Here is a 14007-nt window from a genome sequence, read left to right as displayed (position 1 = left end):
GACTGGTCAGTATACAGATATCTCCCTGAAAGAGTAAGATGGAGAGACACTGGACAGTGCACAGATATCTCCCTGAGAGAGAGGGACGGAGAAACAAAGGTCAGTGTGCAGATATATCCCTGAGAGAGAGCGACAGAGATTCATTAGTCAGTGTACACATATCGTCTTCTGAGAGAGAGGGATGGAGATACACTGGTGAGTGTAGAGATATGCCCTGAGAGTGTGACAGATGGACAGCGAACAGTGTTCAGATATACCACTGAGAGAGAGGGACGATGAGATACTGGTCAGTGTACAGATGTCTCCCAGAGGGAGAGGGACGGAGAAATACAGGTCATTGTACGGATATCCCCCTGAGAGAGAGGGACAGAGAAACACAGGTCTGTGTACAGATATCCCCCGGAGAGAGAGGGACAGAGAAACACAGGTCAGTGTACAGATATCACCCTGAGAGTGAGGGACGGAGTGACGCTGGTCAGTGTACAGATATCCCCCCAGAGAGAGAGGCACAGATAGACTACGGTCAGTGTACATATATTCTCCTGAGCGAGAGGGATGGAGACCTACTGGACAGTGTACCGATATCCCGCTGAGAGAGATAGATGGAGGGACATTGGTCAGTGTTCAGATATCCCCTCTGAGAGAGGGGGACGGAGAGGTAATAGTCAATGTATAGATATTCCCCTGAGAGAGAGGGAGGGACAGAGAGACACTGGCCAGTGTACATGTATCCCCCTGAGAGAGAGGGACAGAGAGGCACTTGTAAGGGTATAGACATACCCATAAGAGAGAGGGTCAGAGAGAAACTGTTCAGTGTAAAAATATTCTCATGGAGAGTGGGACGGAGGGACACTGGTCAGTATTTAGATATCCTCATGAGAGAGAGTAACGGAGTAACACTGTTCATTGTACAGATATCTCCCTGAGAGAGTGGGATGGGGAGACATGGGTCAGTATATAGATATTCCCCTGAGACTGTGGGACGGAGAGACACTGGATAATGTAAAGATATCGTCTCCTGACAGAGAGAGGGATGGAGATGCACTGGTGAGTGTAGAGATATGCCCCTGAGGGAGTGTGACAGATGGACAGCGATCTGTGTACAGATATACCACTGAGAGAGAGGGACGGAGAGACACTGGTCAGTGTACAGATGTCTTCCTTAGAGAGAGGGACGGACAAATACTGGTCAGTGTACGGATATCACACGGAGAGAGAGTGATGGGGAGACATGGATCAGTATATTGATATCCCCCTGTTAGTGAGGGACGGAGAGAAACTGGATAATATACAGATATCTCCCTGAGAGAGAGGGATTCAGAGACACCGGACAGTCTGCAGATATCCACCTGAGAGACAGGGATGGAGAAACACAGGTCAGTGTACAGATATATCCCTGAGAGAGAGGGACGGAGAGACACCGGTAAGTGTACTTTTATCTCCCTGAGAGAGAGGGCCGGAGAGACACCAGTTAGTATATAGATATCCACCTGAGGGAGAGTGATGGAATGAGACTGGTCAGTATACAGAGAGAGTTAGATGGAGATACACCGGACAGTGTGCACATATCTCTCTGAGAGAAAGGGATGGAAATATACTGGACAGTGTACCAATATCCCCCTGAGAGAGTGAGATGGAGAAGCCATAGTCAGTGTATAGATATTCCCCTGAGCGAGAGAGGGACAGAGAGACACTGGCCAGTGTACAGGTATCCCCCTGAGAGAGAGGGACAGAGAGACACTTGTCAGGGTATAGACTTAACCCTAAGAGATTGGGGCAGAGAGAAACTGTTCAGTGCAAAAATATTCCCATGGAGTGTGGGACGGAGGGACAGCGGTCAGTGTGCAGATGTCACCCTGATACTGAGATACAGAGTGACACCAATCAGTTTACAGATATCCCCCTGAGATAGAGGTACGGAGAGATACTGGTCAGTGTACAGGTATCCCCCCTGAAAGAGTGGGATGGAAAGACACCAGTCAGTATAAAGGTATCTGCCTGAGAGAGCGGGATGCAGAGACACAGGTCAGTGTACAGATATCCCCGTGGGAGAGAGTGACGGAGAGACACCGGTAAGTGTAGATATATCTCCCTGAGAGAGAGGGACGGAGAGACACCAGTCAGTATATAGATATCCACCTGAGGGAGACTGATGGAATGTGACTGGTCAGTATACAGATATATCCCTGAGAGAGTTAGATGGAGAGACACCGGACAGTGTGCACATATCTCTCTGAGAGAAAGGGATGGAAATATACTGGACAGTGTACCAATATCCCCCTGAGAGAGAGGGACGGTGAGACACCGGTCAGTATATTGATCTCCACCTGTGGAAGTGTGATGGAGTGAGACTGGTCAGTGTACAGATATCTCCCTGAGAAAGCAAGATGGAGAGGCACTGGATAGTGTACAGATATCTCTCTGAGAGAGGACGGAGAAACACATGTCAGTGTACAGTTATATCCCTGAGAGAGAGCGAAGAGAGACATTAGTCAGTGTACAGCTATCGTCTCCTGAGAGAGAGGGATGGAGATGCACTGGTGAGTGCAGAGATATGCCCCTGAAGGAATGTGACAGATGGACAGCGATCTGTTTACAGATATACCACTGAGAGAGAGGGACGGAGAGACACTGGTCAGTGTACAGATATCCCCATGAGAAAGGGGGACAGAGTGACACTATGTAGATATCCACCTGAGGAAGAGTGATGGAGTGAGTCTGGTCAGTGTACAGATATCTCCCTGAGAGAGTGAGATGGAGAGAAACGGGTCAGTGTACAGATATCCCCCAGAGGGAGAGGGACGGAGAGACACTGCTCAGTGTACCGCTATTCCACAGAGAGTGAGGGACGGAGAGACCCCGGTCAGTGTACAGTCATCCACTTGAGAGAGATGGAGTGTGAGATTCTGGTCAGTGTAAAGATTACTCCATGAGAGAGAGAGATGGAGAGACCCCGGTCAGTGTACAGATATCCCCTTGAGAGAGAGGGAGTGTGAGATACTGCTCAGTGTACAGATATCCCCATGAGGGAAAGGGATGGAGAGAAACCGGTCAGTGTACAGATATCCCCTCTGTGATAGAGGGATGGAGAGACATCAGTCAGTGTGCAGATATCTCCCCGCGAGAGAGGTACAGAGAGACACTGGTCTATGTACAGATATCCCCTGAGAGAAGAAAAGAGTAACACCGGTGTGTGTTCAGATATCCCCCTGAGAGTGAGGGACGGAGAAACACAGGTCAGTGTACAGATATCCCCCTGAGAGAAAGAGACAGAGAAACACTTGTCAGGGTATAGATATAACCATAATAGAGAGGAACAAAGAGTAACCTTTCCGTGTAAAGATATACCTATGGAGAGTGGGACGGAGAGGCACTGATCAGTGTACAGATATCCCCCCTGAGAGAGTGTGATGGAAGGACACCTGTCAGTTTACAGATATCCCCCTGAGAGAGAGTGACTGAGAGACACCGGTCAGTGTACAGATATCCCCCTGAGAGAGAGGGACGGAGAGACTCTGGACAGTTTACCGATATCCCAATGAGAGAGAGGGATGGGGAGACCACGGTCAGTGTTCAGATATCCCCCTGAGAGAGAGGGATGGAGAGATATTGGTCAGTGTACAGATATCTCCATGAGAGTGAGGGACAGAGAGACATCAGTCAGTGAATAGATATCCCCCTGAGAGAGGAACGGAGAAATACCGGTTGGTGTACAAATATCCCCCTTTGAGAGAGGGTTGGAGACATACTGGTCAGTGTACGGATATACCCCTGAGAGAGAGGGATGAAGAGACACTGGTCAGTGTACAGATATCACACAGAGAGGGGGATGGAGAGAAACTGTCAGTGTACAGATATCCATCTGAGAGAGAGGGAGGGAGAGACATCAGTCATTGTACAGATATACCCCTGATTTAGGGACGGAGAGATGCCGATCGATGTAATGATATATCCCTGTGAGAGACTAAAAGAGAGATCCCGATCAGTGTATAGATATCCACCCGAGTGAGATGAATGGAGAGACACGGGACAGTGTACAGATATACACCTGAGAGTGAGGGATGGGCAGACACTTGAGAGTGTACCGATATCCTCCTGAGAGAGTGGGACGGAGAGACACAGTTCAGTGTACAGATATCCTCTCGTGAGATAGAGGGATGAAAGGACACTGGTGAGTGTATAGATATCCCCCTGAGGAATAGTGATAGAGAGACACTGGTCAGTGTACAGATATATCCGTGGGAGAGAGGGACGGAGAGACACATGTCAGTACACAGATATCCTCCTGAGAGGGAGTAACGGAGTGACACTGGTCATTGTACAGATATCCCCCTGAGAGGGAGGGATGCAGAGACACCGGACAGTCTGCAGATATCTCCCTGAGAGAGATAGACGGAGAGACACCAGTTAGTATATAGATATCCACCTGAGGGAGAGTGATGGAATTTGACTGGTCAGTAAACAGATATCTCCCTGAGAGAGTTAGATGGAGAGACACCGGACTGTGTGGACATATCACTCTGAGAGAGAGGGATGGAAATATACTGGACAGTGTACCAATATCCCCATGAGAGAGAGAGATGGATAGGCCATAGTCAGTGTATAGATATTCCCCTGAGAGAGAGAGGGACAGAGAGACACTGGCCAGTGTACAGGTATCCCCCTGAGAGAGAGGGACAGAGAGACACTTGTCAGGGCATAGACTACCCCTAAGAGATTGGGGCAGAGAGAAACTGCTCAGTGTAAAAATATTCCCATGGAGTGTGGAACGGAGGGACAGTGGTCAGTGTGAAGATGTCACCCTGATACTGAGAAACAGAGTGACACCAATCAGTTTACAGATATCCCCCTGAGATAGAGGTACGGAGAAACACTGGTCAGTGTACAGGTATCCCCCTGAGAGAGTGGGATGGAAAGACACCAGTCAGTATAAAGGTATCTGCCTGAGAGAGAGGGATGCAGCGACACAGGTCAGTGAACAGATATCCCCGTGGGAGAGAGGGATGCAGAGACACCAGACAGTGTACAAATATCCCCCTGAGAGAGTGGGATGGAGAGACACCTGTCAGTGTATAGATATGCACATGAGGGATAGTGATGGAGTGAGACTGGTCAATATACAGATATCTCCCTGAGATAGTTAGATGGAGAGAAACGGGTTAATGTATGGATATCCCCCTGAGAGTGAGGGATGGAGATACACCGGATAATGTATAGATATCCCCCTGAGGGAGAGGGACAGAGAGACCCTTCTCAGTGTACGGATATCCCACAGAGAGAGAGATACGGAGAGACCCCGGTCAGTGTACAGATATCACCTTGAGAGTGAGGGACGGAGAGACTCCGGATAATGTATAGATATCCCCCTGAGAGAGTGGGATGGATAGACACTGGTCAGTACAGATATCCTCTCGTGAACGAGAAGGATGGAGGGACACTGGTAAATGTACAGATATCCACCTGAGGAAGAGTAACAGAGAGAGACACTGGTCAGTGTTCAGATATACCCATGGGAGAGAGGGACAAATAGACACAGGTCAGTATATAGATATCCTCGTGAGAGAGAGTAATGGAGTGACACTGGTCATTGTACAGATATCCCCCTGAGAGAGAGGGATGCAGAGACACCGGACAGTGTCCAGATATCTCCCTGAGTGACAGGGATGGAGAAACACAGATCAGTGTACAGATATATCCCTGAGTGAGTGGGCGGAGAGACAATGGTCAGTGTATAGATATCCCCATGAGAAAGGGGGACAGAGAAACACCAGTCAGTATACAGGTGTCTGCCTGAGAGAGAGAGACGGAGAGACACTCGTCAGTATATTGATCTCCACCTGTGGAAGAGTGATTGAGTGAGACTTGTCAGTGTACAGATATCTCCCTGAGAAAGCGAGATGGAGAGACACTGCATAGTGTACAGATATCTCCCTGAGAGAGAGGGACGGAGAAACACATGTCAGTGTACATATATATCGCAGAGAGAGAGCGAAGAGAGACATTAGTCAGTGTACAGATATCGTCTCCTGATGGAGTGGGATGGAGATACACTGGTGAGTGCAGATATATGCCCCTGAGGGAGTGTGACAGATGGACAGTGATCAGTGTATAGATATACCACTGAGAAAGAGGGACGGCGAGACACTGGTCAGTGTACAGATGTCTCCCTGAGAGAGAGGGATGGATAAATACTGGTCAGTGTACGGATATCCCCCTGACAGAGAGGGATGGAGAAACACATCAGTATGCAGATATCACCCTAAGAGTGAGGGACGGAGCGACACTGGTCAGTGTACAGATATCTCCCTGAGAGAGAGGGATGGAGAGACACTGGTCAGTGTACAGATATCTCCCTGAGAGAGAGGGATGGAGAGACACTGGTCAGTGTACAGATATCTCCCTGAGAGAGAGGGGGATGGAGAGACACTGGTCAGTGTACAGATATCTCCCTGAGAGAGAGGGATGGAGAGACACTGGTCAGTGTACAGATATCCCCCTGAGAGAAAGGAATGGAAAGACACTGGTCACTGAACAGATATCACCCTGAGAGAGAGGGATGGAGAGACACTGGTCAGTGTACAGATATCTCCCTGAGAGAGAAGAACAGAGAGACACCGGTCAGTGTACAGATATCCCCCTGAGAGAGAGCGACAAACAGTCACTGGTCTGTGTGCAGATATCCTCCTGAGAGTGAGGGACGGAGAGACACCGATCGGTGTAATGATATCCCCCTGAACAAGAGTGACTGAGAGACATCATTCAGTGTACATATATCCCCCTGAGACCTCTGAGAAACCTAAATCCTTTGCAACCTTTCCCTTGTCCACGCCTCTCTCTTAATGCTGCCTTGCTGAATGTGACTACTCCATGAGTTGAGATGTTGCCATGGACACAAACTCTCCTTTTTATCAGGCAGATGATGGAAATGTCCTCTGTGTGCTTGCTGGCAAAATCTGGTCTGGATCACTCGGCCGCCACCCTTGGTCAATGCAATAAACAAGTCCATGGCTGACTGAGTTGGCCACATCCTCCATGGTCGGGTGGAAGGGAGTGGGTCCTCACACTGGTGCTATCGTTCACCATCGGGCAATTGCAATAGGCACTTTTCACCAAGTATCAGGGCTGCCAGTCGGATGGGAACCACAAGACACCACCGCACAGAGTATCAGGTCCTTTGGCCCATCTCATCTTTGCTGTACAATGTTCCTGCCTTGACCCATTGACCTACACCTTGACCATAGCCCTCCACACACCTCCCATCCAGGAACCATTGAAATCTTTCTTAAACGGCAAAACCTGAACCCCATTCACCATTTCAGCTCATTACACACACCCAACCAATCTCTGTGTGAAGAAGTTCCCCTTTAAACATTTCAGCTTTCACCCTTAACCCATGTCTTCTAGATCTTGCCTAATGCAACCTCATTGAGAAAAAGCCTGCTTGCATTTATAATTTTGTCTGCCTCTGTGCCTTCAGAGCACAGATAAACACCTAGAGGCTTATTCCCTCTGGACAGATAGTTCATGTACGTGGACTGTCTACTGCTCTGCAGTGCTGATAAATATTTAAGTGCAATGTGTGCGTGCGTGCGTGCGTGCGTGCGTGCGTGCGTGCGTGCGTGCGTGCGTGTGCGTGCGTGCACCGTATATGTATATGAATCTCCATATGTGTGATAGAATATAGATGTGCTTTTGGGGGATAAATTGGGGCAGGGTTTGTTAGTGTAGGTCCCATACAAACACTTTAAAACAGATCTTATTTAAAATACTGGAGCTCTCCCCCATGCTAGACATGTTGGGGCCTCAGAGCTTTGCAAAAGCTTTGGAGAGTGCCCAAGTGTCTTCACTAATGGATTGTTGTTTACAAAAAGGCCTCCCTGCCTGATCCGGCTGGACAACATTTAATTGCCTGCACAGTGATCTGTGGTTTATTCAGTGATTACAAGAAATCACATTTACACTTCAGTTACACACCACTTACATGATCAAATTATCACATGGATGACAGCGTCGGAATTTATTGTCAGGAACAAGTCACAAAATTTGTTGCTTTGCGGCAGCTTCACATATAAACCACCTTACAACAATAAATCAAGGTGAGGCCATGTCTGTGGTTCGTTGATCATTCAGGAATATGAAGGCAGAGGGTAAGAAGCCGTCCTAGTGCTCGTCTTCAGGCTCCCGTGCATCCTTCCCGATGGTAGCAGAGTGAAGAGGGCGTGGCCTCGGGGGGTCCTTGAGGTTGGAGGCTGATTTCTTAAGACACCTCCTCTTGTAGACATCCTCGATGGAGTGGAGACTGGTGCTCGTGATGTCACAGGCCGAGTTAATAACCCTTTGGAGATTTATTTTCCCGTCCTGTGCATTGGTACCTCTGTACCAGTGATGCAACCAGCCGGAATTCTCTCCACGGTATATCTGCAGAAATTTCCAAGAGGGTTTGGTGGCGTACCCCAAACACCTCACAAAGTATATCCGCTGGCGAGCCTTCTTCGTGATTGTATCAATGGGGAGGCTCCAGGACAGATCCTCGGAGATGTTGGCTCCCAGGAATTTGAGATTCTTGACCCTCTCCACTACTGAGCCCTCGAAGAGGACTGGGTAATGTTACCCTGACTCCCTCCTGATGTTGAATGCAGGGTAGTACCACTCAACAAGCTGATCTGTCTCCCTCCTGGACACTTCCTCATTGCCGTTTGTGATTCTGCTGACAACTGTGGTGTCATCACACACACACAGCCAGTGTAGCAGTGATGTAAGAGTGATGTAAGAGTCCTTAAATGGTCCCTGATTGAGTTTGTCATTGAGGAGTCTGATGGTGGAAGGGAGCAGCTGTTCCTGAACCTGGTGGTACAGGTCTAGTGGCCCCTCGACCTCTTCCTGATGGCAGCAGAGAATGGAGCGCGTGCTGGGTAGGGTGGATCCTTGATGATCGCTGCTTTCCGACGGCAGCGTTCCCCATAGATGTTCTCGACGGCGGGGGGGGGGGGGTTGCCCGCGATGTCCTGGCCTGTGTCCACTACCTTTTGCAGGGCTTTACACCCGGGGGGGAGGTGGTTATTTGTGGTCCCATACCAGACTGTGATGCAGCCAGTCAGCTCACTTTCCACTGCACCGCTGTAGAAATTTGGTGTCATACCAAACCCCCGCAAACTCCTGAGGAAGTAGAGGCTCTGACATGCTTTCTTCACAATGCCTTTGGTGTGTTGGGTCCAGGAAAGATCCTCCGAGATAGTGACTCCCAGTAACCTAAATTTGCTCACCCTCTCCACCTCCAATCATGAGATTGGATCTTGTTCTGTACAACAACCTGATTCGGATTCAGTCAAGTTTTCATTTCTTCTCTCCTTCTGACTACATAAAAAGCATAAAAATATTGACGTTAGGTGAGGCAAAAAGAAAACAAGCCTTTTACTTACATGTGCTGTCCCATTCCCTCCCACCCCCACCCTGGGGAATTTGGAGAATCAACACCCATGAGTGGCCATCTTAGAAAGGCACAGAGGCCCATCAACTGGAGAGATTCCTCTTAGCAACCCACCCCCAACTCACTGGGTCTCCAAGTGCTCGGTCACCCTTGGCTGGCACATCAGGATGATTTGCGGGCCTGGGAATGGGGCCAGTGGTGGTTGGTGGCAGTGACTGGGAGGTGGATGGAGTATAAATGAACAGCACTGCCAAGGGCAAACCTGGTCAGAAGAGGCTGGGAAGTCACGCAGCCATGTCGGGTTGGGGTGCCTTCGTTCTGCTGTTCCCCTTGCCTTCTCCTCCTCATGGGTGAACCACTTTGTGACCTTTCCGTTCGGCGGCCCGGAGACATTTCTCATGGAATGCAAGGGGAAACACTCCAATTCTTTGTCGTGTGGACTTGGGTCACCTGCTCGGGGACAAGGAGTGTCCCGGGTAGATAGGAGAAAACCCCCACCCCTGCCACCTTACCCACGCCCTCCTTCTCCAAGGCGTCTGGTGTCCAGGAGCGACAGAGTGTTTGTTGGAGCTCAAGGCCCGGGGTTCAGGAACGGGGGTCAGAATTCGGGGTATGGGGAGAGTGACAGAGTTCAGGTTCAGTGTCAGGATTCGGTGGGGGGGGGGGTGGTGTCAGAGTTCAGGAACAGTGTCAGTGTTCAGGGGAAACTTCAGGTTCAGGGTTTGGGGAAGGTTCTGAGTTCAATGGGAGTGTCAGGGTTAAGGGTGTGGGGAAGATTCAGAGTTCAAGGGCAGTATCAGGGTTTAGGGGAGGCTTCAGGTTCAGGAATGGGGTCAGCCTTCAGGGTATGGGGAGAGTGTCAGGGTTCAGGGGTGGCTTCAGGTTCAGGGTACGGGGAAGGTTTAGAGTTCAAGGGCAGTGTCAGGGTTCAGGGGCGGTTTCAGGGTCTTGCAATGGGGTCAGGGTTCAGGGGTGGCTTCAGGCTCAGGGTACAGGGAGGGTTCAGAGTTCAGGGGCTGCGTCAGAGTTCAGGAAAAGTGTCAGGTTTCAGGGGCGGTTTCGGGTTCAGGGTACGGGGAAGGTTCATCGTCAGGATTCAGGAATTGAGTCAGGGTTCAGGGTACAGGGAGGGGGTCAGGGTTCAGGTTGCGGGGAGAGTGTCAGGATTCAGGAATGGGGTCAGGGCATGGGCCGTTTAAAGCCTGTATGGAGCCGTCAGTAGTAGGAGTGGGCAGCAGAATCTGGTGGAGCATCGCCATGTCTCTATTCCTCTCAGGTCCACCCGAGCGGCAGTATTGCCTTCACTGCAACTCTGCAGGGTGACACCCCAAATCACTTAAACATCTCCTCTAGATTTTGTCTGCACTCAGAGAAATTTACCCACTAGAATCAGGGGTGGCCAACCTTTTAACTTATAATTTGGGCCTACAGCATGGTAACAGGCCATTCCGGCCCAGGAGACCGTACCGGGTTATTTAGGCAGCACATTTACAGTTCTCCATCTGATGTAATGACCATCCAGCACATTTTCAGCATTGTTAATGCTGTTTTCTACCTTTTCTTCACAGAGGCTAATTCTCCCTACTATCAAGACAAATACTTCCTAGAATTTATTGTATTTGGTGTTGCGTGGAGATGTGTTCTGGAGAGAGTTCACTCGGTCAAATCTGAGGGTCGACTTGAACCAGAGAACATTACAGCACAGAAACAGGCCCCTTGGGACCCTCTCATCTTCCTTTTGCCTCCTCCCACTGGACTGCCTCCAGCCCACGTGCCCCTCCCATCTGTGGACCTGTCCAAATTCTTCTCAAAGTCAAGCCCGTGTTCACCACTTCAGCTCATTCCATGCTCTGAGTGAAGAGGTTGCCCTTGAACTTTTCCCCTTTCAACCTTAACACGTCCTCTTGTTTGTTTCTCACCTGACCACAGTGGAAAAAGCCGACCTACATTTATACCATTCATAATTTTAATTACCTCTATCAAATCTCCACTCATTCTTCTACACTCCAGGAAATAAAGTCCAAAACATTTGAACCTATTCCTGAAGTCTGGGAAACATCCTAGTAAATCTTCAGGGGATTAAAGTCCTGAACTTGTTGAACCTTTTTCCTGCAAATCAGTCCCTGATGCCTGGGCAACATCCTAGTACATCTTCAGAGGTTAAAGTCCCGAACCTGTTGAACATTTCCCTGTCACTCAGTCCCTGGCATCCTGGCAACATCCTAGCAGATCTTCAGGTGATAAATTCCTGAACCTGTTGAATCTTTCCCTGTAACTCAGTCCCTGACGTCTGGGCAACATCCCAGTAACTCTTCAGGCGACAAAGTCCCGAACCTATTGAACCTTTCCCTGTAACTCAGTTACTGACTCCCAGGCAAAATCTGAGTTTATCTTCAGGGGATAAATTCCTAAACCTGATGAACCTTTCCCTGCAACTCAATCCTTGATGCCCAGGCAACGTTCTAATAAATCTTCAGGGGATAAAGTCCCAAACCTGATGAACCTTTCCTTGTAACTCAGTCCCTGACATCCAGGCAACGTCCAAGTACATCTTCAGGGGATAAAGTGCAAAACCTGTTGAACCTTTCCCTGCAACTCAGTCCCTGATGCCTGGGCAACATCCTAGCACACTTTCAGAGTTTAAAGTCCCGAAACCGTTGAAGCTTTCCCTGCAACTCAGTCCCTGACGTCCTGGCAACATCCTAGTAAATGTTCAGGTGATAAATTCCTGAATTTGTTGAAACTTTCGTTGTAACTCAGTCCCTGATATCCGGGCAAAGTCCTAATAAATATTCAGGGGATAAAGTCCCAAACACGTTGAACCCTTCTCCATTACTCAGTCCCTGACATCTGGGCAACATCCTAGTAACTCTTCAGGGGATAAAGTCCCGAACCTGTTGGACATTTCCCTGTAACTCAGTTCCTGACGTCCAAGCGAAATCCGAGTTTATCTTCAGCGGATAAATTCCAAACATGTTGAACCTCTCCCTGTACTTCAGTCCCTGACGTTGGGGCGACATCCTAGTTAATCTTCAAAGAATAATTTCCCGAACCTGAAGAACCTTTCCCCGTAACTCAATACCTGACGTCCAGGCGAAATCTGAGTTTATTTTCAGGAGATAAATTCCCAAAACTGTTGAAACTTTCCCTGTAACGTAGTCCCTAACATCCGGGCAACATCCTAATAAATCTTCAGGGGATAAAGTTCCAAACCTGTTGAACCTTTCTCAATAACTCAGTCCCTGAAATCTGGGCAATATCCTAGTAAATCTTCAGGGAATAAAGTCCCAAACCTGATGAACCTTTCCTTGTAACTCAGTCCCTGACATCTGGGCAACATACTAGTAAATCTTCAGGGGATAAAGTCCCAAACCTGATGAACCTTTCCTTGTAACTCAGTCCCTGACATCCTGGCAACATCCTAGTAAATCTTCAGGTGATGATAAATTCATGAAACTGTTGAACCTTTCCTTATAACCCAGTCCCTGACATCCGGGCAACATCCTAGTATATCTTCTGCGGAAAAAGTCCCAAACCTGTTGAACCTTTCCCTGCAACTCAGTCCCTGATGCCTGGGCAACATCTGAGTACATCTTCAGAGATTAAAATCCCGAACCTGTTGAATCTTTCCCTGTAACTCAGTGCCTGAAGGCTGGGCAACATCCTATCAAATCTTCAGAGGATAATGTCCAGAATCAATTGAACCTTTCCCTGCAACTCAGTCCCTGATGTCCAGGTGAAATCCTAGTTTATCTTCTGGGCATAAATTCACAAACCTGTTGAACCTTTCCCTGTAACTCAGTCCTGATGACCGGGCGACATCCTAGTTAATCTTCAGCAGATAAATTCGCAAACCTGTTGTAGATTTCCCTGTAACTCAGTCCCTGTCGTCCAGGCGACATCCTACTTAATCTTCAGAGGTTAAAGTCCTGAACCTGTTGAACTTTTCCCTGTAACACAGTCCCTGACATCCTGGCATCATCTTAGTAAATCTTCAGGTGATAAACTCCTGAATCTGTTGAACATCTCCCTGTAACTCAGTCCCTGACATCCTGGCAACATCCTAGTAAATGTTCAGGTGATAAATTCCTGAATTTGTTGAACCTTTCGTTGTAACTCAGTCCCTGATATCCGGGCAAAGTCCTATTAAATCTTCAGGGGATAAAGTCTCAAACCTGCTGAAGCCTTCTCCATTACTCAGTCCCTGACATCTGGGCAAGATCCTAGTAAAGCTTCAGGGGATAAAGTCCCGAACCTGTTGAACGTTTCCCTGTCACTCAGTCCCTGACGCCCTGGCAACATCCTAGTAAATCTTCAGGTGATAAATTCGTGAACCTGTTGAATATTTCCCCGTAACTTAGTCCCTGATGTCCGGGCAACGTCCTAGTAACTCTTCAGGGGATAAAGTCCCGAACCTGTTGGACATTTCCCTGTAACTCAGTTCCTGACGTTCAGGCGAAATCCGAGTTTATCTTCAGCGGATAAATTCCAAACCTGTTTAACCTTTCCCTGTAACTCAGTCCCTGACGTTGGGGCGTCATCCTAGTTAATTTTCAGGGAATAATTACCCGAACCTGAAG

General features: G+C 48.7%; 1 protein-coding gene across 5 annotated transcripts in view; it reads right to left on the bottom strand.

Annotated features, from left to right (window-relative positions):
- Nucleotides 1-14007, bottom strand: part of LOC138754920 (galactose-3-O-sulfotransferase 2-like) — a 167643-nt gene that overhangs the window by 22243 nt on the left and 131393 nt on the right. For all 5 annotated transcript variants that reach the window (XM_069919936.1, XM_069919942.1, XM_069919937.1 and 2 more), the window contains one exon: nucleotides 9264-9354. The gene's annotated coding sequence lies outside the window, so the exon portion shown is untranslated. The remainder of the gene's footprint in view (nucleotides 1-9263; nucleotides 9355-14007) is intronic.

The sequence above is a fragment of the Narcine bancroftii genome, chromosome 2 (genome assembly GCF_036971445.1).
Source record: "Narcine bancroftii isolate sNarBan1 chromosome 2, sNarBan1.hap1, whole genome shotgun sequence".
NCBI classification, from domain to species: Eukaryota; Metazoa; Chordata; class Chondrichthyes; order Torpediniformes; family Narcinidae; genus Narcine; species Narcine bancroftii.
Note: the sequence above shows the minus strand (reverse complement) of the source record. Positions and strands in the feature narration are given on the sequence as shown.